The sequence below is a fragment of the Nothobranchius furzeri genome, chromosome 19, assembly GCF_043380555.1.
Source record: "Nothobranchius furzeri strain GRZ-AD chromosome 19, NfurGRZ-RIMD1, whole genome shotgun sequence".
Classification (NCBI taxonomy): Eukaryota; Metazoa; Chordata; class Actinopteri; order Cyprinodontiformes; family Nothobranchiidae; genus Nothobranchius; species Nothobranchius furzeri.
In genome coordinates this window covers 10,954,129-10,971,184 of record NC_091759.1, presented here as the reverse complement: position 1 = coordinate 10,971,184, position 17,056 = coordinate 10,954,129, and the positions used below count along the sequence as shown (strand labels likewise).

General features: G+C 45.7%; 1 protein-coding gene and 2 long non-coding RNA genes across 3 annotated transcripts in view; 1 reads left to right on the top strand and 2 right to left on the bottom strand.

The window, feature by feature from the left end:
* Positions 1–17,056, top strand: part of LOC107394580 (glutamate receptor ionotropic, kainate 5) — a 323,717-nt gene that overhangs the window by 41,883 nt on the left and 264,778 nt on the right. The gene's annotated exons all lie outside the window — the stretch shown is intronic.
* Positions 1,970–2,788, bottom strand: LOC107394445 (uncharacterized). The gene is made up of 2 exons (XR_001574008.3): positions 2,137–2,788; positions 1,970–2,070 (listed from the first exon to the last, which is right to left on the bottom strand). It is a non-coding gene; the product is annotated as an uncharacterized lncRNA (long non-coding RNA).
* Positions 7,057–8,400, bottom strand: LOC139064286 (uncharacterized). Its single transcript, XR_011517365.1, has 2 exons — positions 7,583–8,400; positions 7,057–7,467 (listed from the first exon to the last, which is right to left on the bottom strand). It is a non-coding gene; the product is annotated as an uncharacterized lncRNA (long non-coding RNA).

The following is a 17,056-nucleotide window of genomic DNA, read 5'->3' as shown; positions in this document are numbered from 1 at the left end:
ATTACCTTTGGATCTGTTTGTATCTAGTTTATAGATAAAATCAAGTAAAAGAAAAACAACAAGCATGATCATATTAATTACCCTTATTCATAAATCTACCAGACTCATCTTTAGAACTCACACATCCTAACTCGACTGATGCAAAAAAAAAAAAAAAACATTTTAGGACATTGTCTCATCAAACACCTTGACCTCTAAACTGACTTGTTAACCCTGGAATTCTAAACCATGTACTACAACATAACCACAGCGGCCCTGGTGCACACCGACAGAGGTGAGGCTGCCAATACAGATGCCACCAGTCTCTCCAAACACCACCAGGCAAGGTGGGTTTAGTGTCTTGACCAAGGATACAGCAGCAGGATTCTCTTCAATTCTTGGGACCATCCCCTTATTAATACACCAGAAAAACACACACTGTACCACTATATCACCCTTGGCAACCATTACAAAAATAAAATCCCCCAGTTCTGCTTGTGCTTAAAATATGCAGCCAAGGCACTAGTCAAACAAAGAACAGTCAAACAGGCAAGGTCAGCTACCGCCTGCATCACATCACAGGTTGTGGGTACACTTTCCTCTGGGATTCTGGGTATTTACTTGGTCACCGTGTGTTAATGAAGAGGACATAGCCTTCAAAGGAGCTGTGCAGGAGTTTTATTCCTTAGTGGTTAACTCGCAGGCACAAGTACACACACCAATTTATTTGTGGTTCAAATGTTATCCTGGTGTCTATTGTTTCTTCTTTTCACTGAAGGATGTAATAAAATATTTGATATGAAGATAATTCTCAGTAGCTTCAGTTATGAAAAAAACAGCTGTTTTAATAAGTTTTGTCATTCATAGACATTAGCTATAATGAGTAGCTGTAGTAGTAAAAAGAAAAGTGGTAATAAACTAAACATTTTTTAAAAGTTCTGATTGGCTTACCACCATTTTTACATTTCTTTATTCATTTTGTAGAATTTTAATTGGATAGAAAACCAAAAGAAGTTATTTTTTTGGTGCATCTTTATACATTTAGGGCATTATTATTATTATTATTATTATGTAATGCTTCTTTTTGCAGTCCCCTAATTACTAGTTACTTACATGGTAATTACATAGTAAGTTAAAGTGTATTATTTGTAATTAATGTGTATAATTATAGCAAAGTGTAATTATTGTTTAAAGCAGTATTTACTGGGAATGATTAATAAAAATAAAATCTAGAATGTAACCTGAGTTACATGGTAATAACAGTTTAAGAACTCAGAAACAATAACACACTTTTATGTAATTACCATGTAAGTAATTAGGAGACTGTAAAATAAATCATTACCTAATACTACTACTAATACTACTACTACTACTACTACTAATAATAATAATCTGTTGCCTTGCAGCAAGAAAGTCCTGGGTTCGCTTCCCAGCCTGGGATCTTTCTGCATGGAGTTTGCATGTTCTCCCTGTGCATGCGTGGGTTCTCTCCGGGTACTCCGGCTTCCTCCCACAGTCCAAAAACATGACTGTTAGGTTGATTGGTCTGTCTAAATTGTCCTTAGGTGCGTGTCTCTGTGTTGCCCTGTGATGGACTGGCTCTCTGTCCAGGGTGTACCCCGCCTGATTGCCCGTTGACCGCTGGAGATAGGCACCAGCACCCCCCCTAACCCTGGGTGGACAAAGCGGGTTCAGAAAATGGATGGATGGATAATAATAATAATAATAATAATAATAATAATAATAAATATATTCAAGCATTTTATTTAAACATTCACATTTTACTATTTTTCTTGCTTCTTTTTGTATAAGTCAATATCAGTGGATGCTTCAATACATCACAGGTGTTATTATGTTTCATCAAACCAGTCGTGAGAGCATTAATCTATATGTTGTACAACCTCTTAGAAAGACACTGAACATGGACTAGTGTCATGTTGTGTGGTAGATGCCTAACCCACGACATACAGAATCAGTCCACAGAGTCAAAGAAGATCGCAAACAATAATTTATTAGAAAAGGAGAACAGAAGGAGCTGCTAGGAAGTCTAGCAGTATTCGGCAGAGAAGCGAGGTTCGGGTGTGGAGAATCCTGGAGGAACAGGGAGAGTTAGGTCTGGCACTCGGAAATCTGAATGTTGGATCTGATGGAACTTACAGGTTGGAGGTGAGACCTCGTGAGAGAGGGAGGAGTGACCGGTCTGGGGAGGGCAGGAGGCTTACTGGAGGCTGATGAGCTTGGAGTCCAAATGAGGAGGGAGCTGAGCATGAAGGGTAATGGTGATCCAGGAGGGAGGGTGGGCAGCCTGGAGTGGGAAGACCAGAGGAGGACGCTGAGAGACGAGTGGACAGTGAAGAAACCAGGTTGGTAGCAGCAAACGAGGTGAACTGATAGGTGATATCTGCAGGAGGCAAAACAAGCAGTCAAAAACACAGAGATCTCAAAAATCAAAAATCCATAACCCAGAAATTCTCAAAATCAAAGCTTAGTTTGGATTTGGCTGTTAGGAGAAATACCCAAGTTGAGTTAATCATCCAGCGAAGTGAAGGCGTCTCTCAGGAGCTTAAATATCCCTGGCCAGCTAATCAGCAGATTACCTGCAGCCTCCCAACTTCCAGGCACGCCCACCTGCAGAGGAGAGATGAGACTCTACACCAATTAGTGTGTGAAAAAAAACCCAGACCGTGACAGTACCCCCCCCTCAAGGGACGCCACCCGGCGTCCTGGCAGAGGAGGAGGAGGCGGAGGAGGAGGCAGACCGGGCAGCCTCAAAATCCCTAATGAGGGAGGGGTCGTCAATCCAGGACCCCGGGACCCATTGCCTGTGCTCGGGCCCATAGCTCTCCCATTCCACCAGATACTGGAGACCTCGGCCACGACGCCTAACGTCCAGGAGGCGCCGGACCCGAAAACCGAGACCCCCATCAGCCAACCGAAACGGAGGAGGAGGAGCAGGAGGAGGGCAAAGGGGACTGGAGGAGACAGGCTTCAGGAGGGAAACATGAAAAACCGGATGTACCTTCATATGAGGGGGAAGCTCCAAACGGACAGACGAGGGATTGATGATTGAGGAGATGGTGAAGGGGCCGATGAACTTGGGGGACAATTTCTTGCAGTGGCCCTTCAACGCAATATCCCGGGTCGACAGCCAGACGCGCTGACCAGGCACATAGACTGGAGCCGGCCTCCGGTGACGGTCGGCTAAACGCCGGTTACGGTCAGCAGTCCTTTGCAGGGCCTTCTGCGTGGCTGACCAGGTACGCTTTGCACTCCTGAGGAACTGGGGAATGGAGACGACTGAGGAGGGAAACTCAGAAGGGAACAGGCAGGGCTGAAAACCAAGGGAGACCTCGAAAGGAGACAACCCGGTAGAAGAGGAGACATGTGAGTTATGGGCGTATTCGATCCAGGGTAGTTCTAAACTCCAGCGGGAGGGGTTGGAGGAACATAAACAACGGAGCATGGCACCTAGTTCCTGATTCATCCTCTCACACTGGCCATTAGATTGAGGATGAAATCCGGAGGTGAGGGCGACCTTGGCCCCGAGACAGGCGGCAAAATCCTTCCAGACTCGAGAAATGAACTGGGCACCTCGATCAGAGAGTATTTCGAACGGAATGCCATGTAACCTAAAAACGTGTTTCACCAAAAGTGCAGCTGATTCTGCAGCTGAAGGGAGGGCCTTTAAGGGGATGAGATGGCAAGCCTTAGAAAAACGGTCAACTATTGTCATGATTACTGAGAAGCCACGAGAAGGAGGCAGGCCAGTTACAAAATCCATGGCGATGTGGGACCATGGTCTAGACGGAACGTGTAATGGGTTGAGTAAGCCAGAGGGTGATTGATTACTGGTCTTATTGCGGGCACAGGTCTGGCAGGCGGCAATGTACTCCTTAGTGTCCTTAAACATAGTTGGCCACCAAAAAGTCCGTCTGATCAATGCTACCGTACGACTAACCCCAGGATGGACAGAAAACCTAGCTGTATGCCCCCAGTGGATTACCTTGCTTCTGACCGAAGGGGGAACAAATAATGTGTTTGGGGGTACCTTGCTTGGGCCCGGAGTGGTCTTGAGGGCCTCAAGTACTTGGTCTCGGACCTCCCAGGTTACGGACCCAATGACACAGTCAGGAGGGAGAATGGATGCTGGTTCTGGATTGGAGTCAGCCGAAAACTGTCGGGATAGGGCGTCCGGTTTGATGTTCTTAGTGCCTGGTCTGTAAGAGAGGACAAAATGGAACCGTGAAAAGAACAAGGACCACCTAGACTGTCTGGGATCCAACCTCTTTGCCTCCTTCAAATAGGCGAGGTTTTTGTGGTCTGTCCATATGATGGTGGGGTGCTCAGCTCCCTCCAACCAGTGCCTCCACTCCTCCAGGGCGAGTTTCATGGCCAGGAGCTCCCGGTCCCCCACATCATAGTTTCTCTCGGCTGGGGAGAGGCGCCGGGAAAAAAAAGCACAGGGGTGGAGACGGTGGTCTGAGGGAGAAACCTGGGATAGGACGGCACCCACACCTGTATCCGATGCATCCACCTCGAGTGTGAATTGCCGAGAGGGATCTGGTCGGGTAAGAACCGGTGCTTGAGTAAACTTGTCTTTGAGTGCAGAGAAGGCACTCTCGGCTGTGGAATCCCAAACAAAAGGTCTCTTGATGGAGGTTAACTGAGTCAGCGGACTGGCAATCTGGCTGTAGCCCTTAATGAAACATCTGTAGAAATTTGCAAAACCCAGAAATCTTTGCAGCTCCTTACGTGTTGTGGGTGTTGGCCAGCTCTGTACCGCTTGGACCTTCTCAGGATCTGGTCCCAGTCTCCCACTATCCAGAACAAAACCCAGGAACTTCACACTCGGGACATGGAATTCACACTTCTCCGCTTTCACGTAGAGGCGATTTTCCAAAAGGCGGTGGAGAACAGCACGGACATGTTTGGAATGCTCTTCAGGTGTCCTCGAAAAAATCAAGATATCATCAAGATACACAGTAACAAACTTGTTCACAAAATCAGCCAAAACCGAGTTCACCAAAGACTGAAAAACAGCTGGGGCATTGGTGAGCCCAAACGGCATTACCAAATACTCGAAATGTCCCACTGGTGTCTTAAATGCCGTCTTCCATTCATCACCCTCCTTTATTCGGACGAGGTGGTATGCGTTCCTCAGGTCGAGTTTGGTGAAGATGGAGGCATCTTGTACAGGCTCAAAGGTTGACGATAACAAAGGTAATGGATATTTGTTTCTTACTGTTATCTGGTTGAGTCCTCGATAGTCGATACATGGTCGGAGAGTGCCATCCTTCTTTGTAACAAAGAAGAACCCCGCTCCCAGAGGGGATGTAGACGGTCGGATTATGCCAGCTGAGAGTGATTCTGAGATGTATTTTTCCATACACTCACGTTCTGGTCTTGAGATGTTGTAGAGACGGCTAGATGGAAGAGGAGCTCCAGGAAACAAGTCTATAGCACAATCAAAAGGCCTATGGGGGGGTAAGGAGGAAGCTTTATCCTTTGAAAATACCTGCAGTAGGTCGAAATATTCCTTGGGGACACCAGTGAGATCGGGAGGTGGTTGTTCAGGGGTTCTGCACTCAGAGCGGATCTGAGCTGTGCCCAGACAGGAAACGTGACATTGGTTGCTCCATTCCTCCACCCTGTTAGACACCCAGTTGATGCGGGGATTGTGGAGACTTAACCAGGGATGCCCCAAGACGATTTCTGACTGGTGACATGGAAAAACAAAAAAGGTCAGTGATTCATGATGATTGCCAGAGATCGAGAGGTTAACCGGAACAGTTTTATGGGTTATAGAGGTTAGGAAGCTGCCATCTAAAGAAACAACCCTCGTTGGGGCCTCGAGTGGAATAGTGGTTATGCCGAGCCGATCAACTAGTAGTTGGTCTAATAGGTTCTGTTCACATCCAGAGTCAATCAGGGCTCGGGTGGATATTGAGGTTTTACTGAAGGTTAAAAAACAGTCTAAAGCACACCGAGACTTCATGAGTGCAGATGAACCGCCCACCAGTATCCTAGGTTCTACTGGTGGGCTCTGGAGTTTAAAGTCTTGGGACAGTCAGACACGAAATGGCCAGCTAGGCCACAGTACAAACAAAGACCAGATCTCATTCTTTTATCTCGTTCCTCCTGGCTTAGTCTAGCCCGGCCCAACTGCATGGGCTCGCTGGGGAGAGAGGATGGTGCTGGTTGGGCCGCCCTGGACTGAGTATGGGTCTGAAGATGAAAAAACGAATTGTTACCTTTATGACGGTCATTCAGTCTCCTCTCGATCCGGTTGCAGAGCATTATCAAGTCCTCCAGGTTTGTGGGTTCCTGGCAGAAAGCCAGCTGGTCTTGGAGGCGCTCGTTTAAGGCTTGTGAAAACGCCCCTTTTAATGAATCCTCGTCGAGAGTGGAAGCCGATGCCAGGGTCCTAAACTCGATGGCGAAGTCAGCCACTGATTGCTTGCCTTGGCGGAGGTTCCAGAGCCGTTTTGCTAGCTCTGAGGCGGGCTCGGATTTGTCAAATGTCAAGTTAAACTCGGATAAAAACTCAGTAAATGGGCCCGCAAGGAAGTTCGGAGAGCGGCTCTTGGCTTCTGCCCACCTGAGGGCCTTGCCGCGCAGTAATCCGACAATGTAGGAAATCTTGGCTGCGTCGGTTGCAAAAGATTCCGGGGAGCGTTGGAAAGCCAAGTTACACTGGAGGAGGAAACCTCTACAAACGTTTCGATCCCCGTCGAACGTCTCGGGGGGAGGAGACAAGGCAACCCGGAAGTTGGGCGGGATGGATGGTGCCGAGGTAACGGGTCCGGGCGGACTCGGAGCAGGAGGAGCAGAGGGTTCCGGATTGGTGAGCTGTTCACTTAATTGTTTAACCATCGCACCCAACTGAAACAGAGTCTGGTTAGCGTCTGACAGTTGTTTGGTGAGGGAATGAAGGGCTAAACTGTGTTGTGATAAGGTTTCGGTGATAACAGGTGGAACTGATTCGGTACTGAGGTTAGGATTCTGGCTGGATGATTCTGTCATGTTGTGTGGTAGATGCCTAACCCACGACATACAGAATCAGTCCACAGAGTCAAAGAAGATCGCAAACAATAATTTATTAGAAAAGGAGAACAGAAGGAGCTGCTAGGAAGTCTAGCAGTATTCGGCAGAGAAGCGAGGTTCGGGTGTGGAGAATCCTGGAGGAACAGGGAGAGTTAGGTCTGGCACTCGGAAATCTGAATGTTGGATCTGATGGAACTTACAGGTTGGAGGTGAGACCTCGTGAGAGAGGGAGGAGTGACCGGTCTGGGGAGGGCAGGAGGCTTACTGGAGGCTGATGAGCTTGGAGTCCAAATGAGGAGGGAGCTGAGCATGAAGGGTAATGGTGATCCAGGAGGGAGGGTGGGCAGCCTGGAGTGGGAAGACCAGAGGAGGACGCTGAGAGACGAGTGGACAGTGAAGAAACCAGGTTGGTAGCAGCAAACGAGGTGAACTGATAGGTGATATCTGCAGGAGGCAAAACAAGCAGTCAAAAACACAGAGATCTCAAAAATCAAAAATCCATAACCCAGAAATTCTCAAAATCAAAGCTTAGTTTGGATTTGACTGTTAGGAGAAATACCCAAGTTGAGTTAATCATCCAGCGAAGTGAAGGCGTCTCTCAGGAGCTTAAATATCCCTGGCCAGCTAATCAGCAGATTACCTGCAGCCTCCCAACTTCCAGGCACGCCCACCTGCAGAGGAGAGATGAGACTCTACACCAATTAGTGTGTGAAAAAAAACCCAGACCGTGACAACTAGTGTGTTATTATTAGGTTGCTTTATGAGGCCAGCCTGTTCCCATCATTCCCAAGCATGTACAGATGACTAAAAAGACCCAAAGTGGCACAAAAACAAATTGACTTAAATCACCAACACAAACAATGTTACTCGTTAGATTCATGAGATGAAGTATTTGGGTATATTTTCTAATTCTAAATAGTTTTTTTTATTGTAAATCAACAGCATGTTGGGAATAAAGGAGAACAAATGGTGCACAATTTGTTGATCAACGAAAGGTTGAAGTCATTAACACCTAAAACCACACATAGGTAAGTTTAAGGGTCAACCAAAACAGGCCACATCGAGAAAAACAAGTATGTGAAAATGAACACACATTCAAAGAGTTTAACTATAATTACTAGAAATCATTATTTGTATGACCTCAGTAGTCTTACATCACTGTGGAGGAAAATTGGCCAACTTCACTTATATAGGTTATAAATCTTTTATTTAAAAGTTCCTTAAAGTTTCCACGTTAATGTGAGTTGTGCCCGTGATAGTGGTAAACTGCTCTTTAAAGAGTGGTCCTCCTATCTCTGAATTAGCTTTACAGGAAAATGAGCAGATTTGCATTTTCTCAGTGCAACCGCACACATCGTTTACCACTTGCTCAACAGCTAAAAATGGAAAGCACACACACATTTAGAGAGCAGCGTTGTCAATGTTGCTCAGTGGAGCAGCGCAGCAGTGCTGACTGCTTTACCGCAGAACATGGAAGGAGCAACTGAGCACCTCTAACCCACACACACACACACACACACACACACACACACACACACATACAAAACAAGCGCTGTCCAGCTGTCTCCCAGCTGTGCTGCAGGCACATGATGTATGCACGGTGGATGTTTGAGGTCTGAGCTGCAGAACTTTGTCATGTTCTCATTCATGTGTGACCATGCGTGTGTGTCTGTGCTCCTGTGTCATTTGTCAGAATGGATTTGTGTTTCTGTCAGTTTCTCACAGGACCACCACACCTGCAGCAGCCACCTGCAGCTTTTCTGCAACACACCTATCACACATGTACACAGATTTGAGGAAATCAGTGCAGGGTTGAGGCTTCTGACACTCAATCTCTGAGATAAAGGATCCAAACGGAAATCTTGGAATCATCTAACTCATAACTGTGATATGTTTGTGGAAGGTTGGGAGGTTGTCAGTAAAATGTTGTAGAAATATACACTGTAAACCCTAAAGTTCTAAATGTCGTCGTCTTCCTCCGCTTATCCAGGTCCGGGTCGCGGGGGCAGCATCCCAACTAGGGAGCTCCAGGCCGTCCTCTCCCCGGCCTTGTCCACCAGCTCCTCCGGCAGGACCCCAAGGCGTTCCCGGACCAGATTGGAGATGTAACCTCTCCACCGTGTCCTGGGTCGACCCGGGGGCCTTCTGCCGGCAGGACATGCCCGAAACACCTCCCCGGGGAGGCGTCCAGGAGGCATCCTGACCAGATGCCCAAACCACCTCAACTGGCTCCTTTCGATCCGGAGGAGCAGCGGTTCTACTCCGAGTCCCTCCCGAATGTCCGAGCTCCTCACCCTATCTCTAAGGCTGAGCCCGGCCACCCTACGGAGGAAACTCATTTCGGCCGCTTGTATCCGCGATCTCATTCTTTCGGTCATTACCCAAAGCTCATGACCATAGGTGAGGATTGGGACGTAGATCGACCGGTAAATCGAGAGCCTGGCTTTCTGGCTCAGCTCCCTCTTCCCCACGACAGATCGGCTCAGCGTCCGCAACACTGCAGACGCCGAACCAATCTGCCTGTCGATCTCCCGATCCCTCCTACCCTCACTCGTGAACAAGACCCCGAGATACTTAAACTCCTCCACTTGAGGTAGGACCTCTCCCCCGACCCGGAGGTGGCAAGCCACCCTTTTCTGGTCGAGAACCATGGTCTCAGATTTGGAGGTGCTGATCCTCATCCCAGCCGCTTCACATTCGGCCACGAACCTGCCCAGCAAGAGCTGAAGGTCAGAGCTGGATGAAGCTAGGAGGACCACATCATCCGCAAAAAGCAGAGACGAGATGCTCCTGCCACCAAACTCGACACACTCCACACCACGGCTGCGTCTAGAAATTCTGTCCATAGAAGTGATGAACAGAACCGGTGACAAAGGGCAGCCCTGGCGGAGTCCAACCCTCACTGGGAACAGGTCCGACTTACTACCGGATATGTGGACCAAACTCACGCTCCTCTGGTAAAGGGACTGAATGGCCCTTAACAGAAAGCCACCCACCCCATACTCCTGGAGCGTCCCCCACAGGGTGCCCCTGGGGACACCGTCATAAGCCTTCTCCAAATCCACAAAGCACATGTGGATTGGTTGGGCAAACTCCCATGCCCCCTCCATCACCCTTGCAAGGGTATAGAGCTGGTCCACAATTCCACGGCCAGGACGAAAACCACATTGCTCCTCCTCTATCTGAGATTCAACTATCGATCGGACCCTCCTCTCCAGTACCTTGGAGTAGACCTTTCCAGGGAGGCTGAGGAGTGTGATCCCCCTATAGTTGGAACACACCCTCAGGTCACCCTTCTTAAAGATGGGGACCACCACCCCGGTCTGCCACTCCCTAGGAACTGCCCCCGATGACCACGCAATGTTGTAGAGACGTGTCAACCATGACAGCCCTACAACATCCATAGCCTTGAGATACCCAGGATGAACCTCATCCGCCCCCGGGGCTCCGCCGCTGTGTAGTTGTTTGACTACCTCAGCAACTTCTGCCCCCGAGATCGGACAGTCCATCCCCAGGCCTCCCAGCTCTGGTTCCTCCTCGGAATGCGCATTGGTGGGATTGAGGAGCTCCTCAAAGTATTCCTTCCACCGTCCGACTATAGCCTCAGTTGACGTCAGCAGCTCCCCATCCCCACTGGATGGATCTTTCATGGCGGTTAAAACGAAGAGTCGGAGTACCCGGCCCAGAGGGTTACCGGGGTCCCACCCTGGAGCCAGGCCTGGGGTTGGGACCCGTGGGCGAGCGCCTGGTGGCCGGGCTTTCGCCCATGGGGCCCGGCCGGGCTCAGCCCGAACCGGATACATGGGCTCGTCCAACTGTGGACCCACCACCCGCAGGAGGAACATGAAGGGTCCGGTGCAATGCGAATCGGGTGGCAGACCAAGGCGGGAGCCTTGGCGGTCCAATCCCCGGACAAAAAAACTAGTTTTTGGGACATGGAACGTCACCTCGCTGGCGGGGAAGGAGCCGGAGCTTGTGGCAGAGGTTGAGCGGTACCGGCTAGATATAGTCGGACTCACCTCGACACATTGCATTGGCTCTGGAACCCGAGACCTGGAGAGGGGTTGGACACTCTACTTTGCTGGAGTTGCTCCGGGTGAGAGGCGGAGGGCTGGGGTTGGCTTTTTGTTAGCCCCAAGACTCTCTGCCTGTGTGTTGGGGTTTACCCCGGGGGACAAGAGGGTAGCTTCCTTGCGCCTTCGGGTCGGGGAACGGGTCCTGACTGTTGTTTGTGCTTATGGGCCGAATATCAGTTCAGAGTACCCACCCTTTTTGGAGTCCCTGGGACGAGTGCTAGATAGTGCTCCATCAGGGGACTCCATTGTCCTGCTGGGGGACTTCAATTCTCACGTGGGCAATGACAGCTTGACCTGGAGGGGTGTGATTGGGAGGAACGGCCCACCTAATCTGAACTCGAGCGGTGTTTTGTTATTGGACTTCTGTGCAAGCCGCAGTTTGGCCATAACGAACACCATGTTCGAACATAAGGATGCCCACCGGTACACTTGGTGCCAGGGCAGCCTAGGTCACAGGTCGATGATAGATTTTGTAGTCGTATCATCTGACCTGCGGCCGTATGTTTTGGACACCCGAGTGAAGAGAGGGGCGGAGCTGTCAACTGATCACCACCTGGTGGTGAGTTGGATCAGATGGCAAGGTAACATGCCGCGTAGACCTGGCAGACCCAAACGCATAGTGAGGGTCTGCTGGGAACGCCTGGCAGAAGAACCTGTCAAGACGGTCTTCAACTCCCACCTCCGGCAGAGCTTTGACCACGTCCCGAGAGCAGTGGGGGACACTGAGTCCGAGTGGGCCTTGTTCCACTCTGCGATTGTCGAGGCGGCTGTTGCTAGCTGTGGTCGTAAGGTGGCCGGTGCCAGTCGTGGTGGCAACCCCCGTACCCGCTGGTGGACACCAGAGGTTCGGGGAGCCGTCAGGCTGAAGAAGGAGGCCTACAGGGCGTGGCTGGTCTGTGGGTCTCCGGAGGCAGCAGACAGGTACCGGATAGCCAAGCGGAGTGCAGCAGTGGCAGTTGCCGAGGCAAAATCTCGGGCGTGGGAGGAGTTTGGTGAGGCCATGGAGAAAGACTATCGATCGGCTCCAAAGAGGTTCTGGCAAACTGTCCGGCGCCTCAGGAGAGGAAGGCAGCACCCCAAAGTTCTAAATGATCAAATATATTGAGTAGATAAAACTCATAATTTAAAAAACTGTTTTTAGAACTCAAATGTGTTGAGCTTGTTCAACATTTTTCTTGTTTTAAGTACATAGAACTCAAACGTTTTAATTAATCTGAACTATTTCTTTTTTTTAAGTAAACATAACTTAATTTTAATGAGTAATATTAACCAAAGAAAGATCGATTTATTATGTTATGTTTCTATATTATTCCATTCATCTTTACGTCAACCCTAAAGTGTGTCTGATAAACAGACTTGTATATTATTTTAAATATTTGTGGATTTACAAGAAAAACAACCACAAACTAGCAATTGTGTTGGATTTCAGGAACAATAAACAACTGGTGGGCGTGGTGCATTGTGGGTAGTCATATTTTCAGTTATTTTGCTCTATTTTGGGGTGTTTATGCATGTTTATTGTGGATGATTGTTGTTCTCAGTTATTATTTCGTTCAGTGTTGCAGATGTGATGTTACTTTTTGTATCATGTTGGCACCATAAGTGAGGAGGTTGGTCAAAGTAATGCTGTACGGCTGTGCTGTCCCATTGTTATTAATACTGTGGTTGTTCACACCAGATACTCTTGACTTGACTTTGAGTGTTCCACTTTTATTGGCTGTTAGCATCTAGGGGTGTGTGATTCATGATCTGGTGTTAATTACTGCCTTGACCAGCCTGCCACGTTGTCACTTTTAAGTAAATTCAGCTTATTTGGGTTAGGGTTCAATAGGTCCATTTAGAGTTTGTATAAGTTATATTATTAAGTTAGTAAAAACATGTAATAAAGTTCAATCAAAATGAAATATGCAAGTTTAGTGAAATAAAGCTTTGTAAGTTGCTTACGTGCTAAGTTATAGGTTGGATGTAGTTAAATGCTTTGATTTTATTCAGGTCATATTTTTTAAATTATGGTTAACTTATAGTTTTTAGATAAGTTAACTTAAAAATTATTAGGTAATCAGTTTCCTCATGAATTTTGAGTTCAGTGAACTTATTCGAGGTTACAGTGTAGCCTATTACTCTTGAGCCTTAGTCACATATCATATATGTCACTAATGAGGCTGCTTCACACTTTATGATGAAGGATACAAATTAATTTCAGAATTCTATGAAGATCAAGTAAATCACAACTATTTGCAAAAGCCCTTATAATCATGAAATTAAAAAATGCCAACAAAGTAAAGCAAGCACCAGGACCATCTCCTAAAGATGATTCACCTGCAGGGCTGGGGTACCAACAATGGAGCACTTGCTTAGGAATGCTAGAATGGAGATGCCAGACCATCTGTGTGCACAGTGCAGTGCGTAAAAAAAACCCTCCATCAGTCCTTCACCATACAAACAGTTAAACACCCTGAGACCATTTATGCATGGCTTTGAATTTCAGCCAAGGTTTACTCACTCACTCACTCACTCACTCACTCACTCACAGTTTAGCCTCAGAACACAAAAGTGTATGAAGATTGGTTATTAAAGATGCTCCTGGAGATGCGCCCCCCAACCGTTTAACATTTTTAGGTAATGGACTACGTATTTCCAGCAGGATGGAACACCTTTCAAAAAGGCAAATGGTTTAATTACACATTAACATGTGTGGAAAATGTTAAATCTTTACACAACTCTATTTAAATCTCATAAGGTAGGTGTACAAAGAAAAAAATCTCAGATTCTTACCAACTCCAAACCTTGATTATACAAAATCATGGCTTTGGACCAGACATTGAATAACAGCATACTATGCCAAAAGACAGATGTTTGGAAAAAGAAAACATCACCAACGTCACAAATAATGTTTCTTTTAACTAAAGTTGATGTAATTTCAAAAATATCATTTAAAACATTCGGTACTTGCAGTAATACTTCTCTCTATATAAGAAACATCTGGCCAAAAAAATGCGAAGCAAAGAAGCTGAAAACTAAAAAAAAAAACTCTCATTCTCAAAGCCTTTGGTTATGATTAAAAAGTCTTATTTTATAGGCCAGGTCATGTAAGGTAAATTTATTAGAAATGAGAGATGAGGGAACCACTGAAAAAAAATCTAAATTTGTATAGTTTTAGATGATGACAGTAATAATATGTGATAGTTTTGCAATGTGGCTCATTGGAATTAAATGATACATTAAGTTACAGACCAACTTAAAGTTGCAATATGTAAGAATGAAGTAAGAATGGCATCCTGTGGTCAAAGGTGGTTACTGCAACCCATTCTTCTAAACAAAAAATTACAGTAAAGGAAGATTCATACACAGTGCGTTGATAAGTACATAAAGACACCATCCAATCTTGAGCTAGCACTCTTGTTTTGAATTTTTTTGTTTTATTTCTTTATTTATTTTACAGTATGGAGCAATTACTATACTTGTTACGGTAAAATGTCCCCCTGTTAAAAGAAGTGTCGTTTGCCATCTTGGTGTTAGCTTGTTGTTGTGAATCATTAAAGTATAACACACAGGCCTACATTTCACTGTAATATCGAGTTGTTGGTAATCAAAAAACTAGCTTGAGAAATTTTTAAATTTTTAGAGCTGACTATTTGCTTCTAATTTACAGTTAGCATTGTTACAGTAGCTCATCATCAGCCTCTAGCCTGCTTTATCCAATATTATAGCAAAAAGGATGTTGTGGCTTCTTTGGGGTACAAGAAATAACTTCTGGGTCGCTCCTGTTTACTGACTTTGGTTCTTTGAAGCGCTCGTGATTTTTATCTTGAGAGGCGCTATATAAAAGATTCTTTTTCTTTCTTTCTTTAAACAGCTTTTTGACAAATGTTGGCACTGCAGCATTAGCTCAGCACAGACTGCAACATCAGGAGCTCACAGACTGAAGTGGACAGTAACTATTGTACATCTCTCTTTTGTTTATTTTGAAGGAAAAAAAATAAACGGACAACACCCAACCAGCTGAGAAGGAAATCAATTTCAATATAACCTTCCTTTCATAGCAATTGAGACTTTAGACTGTTTTATGATTATTTTACTGCAGAATGTTTATTTATTTATTTATTTATTGCTCCTTTAGGGGAATTCCATGAATGAACATATTTGCAGTGTTGACAGGTGGATAACCTCCAATAGGTCTGGGTTTGTGGAAGTTTCCTATTTCTATCAATATAGTATGTTTGCTAGAGAAGTACTTACATCTTTGGTGTGTTCTTGCCTAAAACCTTTCTGTGTTTTAAAAAGAACTAAAAGATGGAATAAGTAATTACATATTTTTAAATGGTTAAAATTATTAACTTCTTTCATTTAACATCATATTAGACTGAATGCTATTATAAATATAAAAATGTACATCTGAATGAGTGGGACAATGGTAAAAGACTTATTTAGATTAATGAATTGCTGGCTGATTTAATAACACCATTAGGAAATGAAAATGATGTGCCAATTTGTTTCAGTACACTAAGAGCTCATATTGCATTTTCCTCCCGTTTCTAAAGATACTTTAATACATATTGACTGCTTATGACATCGCTTAATCCATTATTGCACAAGGCTTATCAGTTGCTTCCAGGAGAGAGAATAAGAAGTTGAATGAACAGAAGGAGCCAGATATCCAGTGTTTAACACTCATTTTCAGGTTTGTTTCATGTTCAACCAAAGTTAATGAGAGCGGCAGGAGGTCGGGAAATTCTGCCCCTCACCGTGAGACTTCACTGTAGATCTCCATCGCTTTGTAAATCGTCAGGATTGTGCCACATCTGCTCTGCAGGAGCATGCAGGATGATGGATTCAGAACTATCGCTTCCTGGTTTTGCTTCTAGTTAACATGAAAGAAAATTTACAGCAAATAGCTTGTTTTACCCAGGAGAAGACACTGTTTTCCATTTATGTCTACATTTTGTTTGCATCATCAAATAATGTCTAGACGCTGCAGAGGGAAAATGTTTTCATAAACTAAGGAATTATTTTATTTATTTTTTAATTATACATTTATAGGCCAATGCAAATCCCCAACAAAGTCCTTAATAGCTAAGGCTAAAATTAACACACTGAGAAGATGACATTAACCCCAATTCTACCATCTCAGGATGGCTTCATGATAATTGAGATGTTTTTTTTTCTTCTTTAACACAGTCCAAGATGCCAGCTTTCAGTGAAATAAAACAGTAAATCAAATCACGTACTGCTGAACCAAAAGATCATCGGCCATATTTCTGTACTTCACTGCAGTGTGTGACAGATCTGATGGAATCCTCTAAACTGATTTCAAGGAATATAACAATCCATCGTCTTTCACTCATCCATGGTGAGAATACAGCTGTAGCAGGTCCAGAAGGGTGCCAGACATACCTTTTCTAAAGTGACATTCTCCAGCTCGTCCTGAAGGATCTTGAGGAATTTCCAAGCCAAAAAAAAATCCATAATCCCTCCAGCTAAATCTGCGTCTTCCCTGGGGTCTCCTTCCAAATGGACGTGCCAGGGAAACCAGGTACCTTATGATGCCCAATTTGCCTCCATTGACTCAATTCAATGGCGAGGAGCGACTGCTCTATGTAAAGCTTCCCTTGGATGATGGAGCTCCTCACCTTATCTCTAAGGCTGAGCTCAGCCATCATGCTACGGAAGTTCATTTGAGTTGTTTGCCCCCAGGAAGATGGGTAATTGTCAGAGGTAAAGGGTTTGGCCTTCCAGTTTGGCTCCTTCTTCACCCAAAACAGACCAGAGCAAGTACCTCATTACTGCAGACGAAGCCTCAGTCCATCAGTCCATTTTTCACCACATCGTACGACCTGGAGAGAGCATTCCACCTTCTCTTTCAGTTAAGAACCATGGCCTCAGCTTTGGACTAACTCTCATATCCTTTAGTAAGACAAGGTGCTCTTCACTTCGATTCAAACATTAGACATTTTAAA